This window comes from Galeopterus variegatus, unplaced genomic scaffold (assembly GCF_000696425.1).
Source record: "Galeopterus variegatus unplaced genomic scaffold, G_variegatus-3.0.2 Scaffold1312, whole genome shotgun sequence".
Taxonomy (NCBI): domain Eukaryota; kingdom Metazoa; phylum Chordata; class Mammalia; order Dermoptera; family Cynocephalidae; genus Galeopterus; species Galeopterus variegatus.
In genome coordinates, this window is record NW_007727423.1 from 46,724 (window position 1) to 47,286 (window position 563).

Genomic DNA, 563 nt, shown 5'->3' on the forward strand with positions numbered 1-563 from the left:
CCTCCTGGAACTACCTGTAGACCTGAGTATACATCATGGAGATGGCAGGAGTAGATGAAAGAATGAGTTTGAAGATAAAACAACAAACAAACCCCAAAAATGAAGTATAAAATATAGGCATCCTGAGTCCACTGGATTGTTTCTTCTTTTAAGACAGAGACCTCAAGTGTTGCTCATCCTTAAGGACACCTGATAGGATTGTCCTGCATTTGTTTTGATAGCTAGCAAAACTGGCTTCCCTAGTGCTTATCGTAGCCATAACTAGTCAACCTTTCTGGGTTGGTGTTCGTGGAGGCCAGCAACCATTTTGGATTGCAGTTGGCAGATATTCCTCGAGTGTCATTTCCTTGATTGTAACAGAACTTTGTACTTACAATTTGTTGGAGTTTCAAACTGCAAAGGCTTAACTAGGTACCACATGTTCCTTGAAGATGACTGCACTGGAGGAAATTCATAAAATGGGTAAAATGTTTATCCTGAGCCCCTAAAGATTTTGTAGGACCACTCTATCTATTGCAGTGATTATGAAGAGGCAAATGAATGTGTGTGAACGTTCTCTGTGA

At 40.5% G+C, this 563-nt stretch overlaps 1 protein-coding gene across 2 annotated transcripts in view; it reads left to right on the forward strand.

The window, feature by feature from the left end:
* Positions 1-563, forward strand: part of FMNL2 (formin-like 2) — a 134,785-nt gene that overhangs the window by 38,818 nt on the left and 95,404 nt on the right. The window lies entirely within an intron of this gene.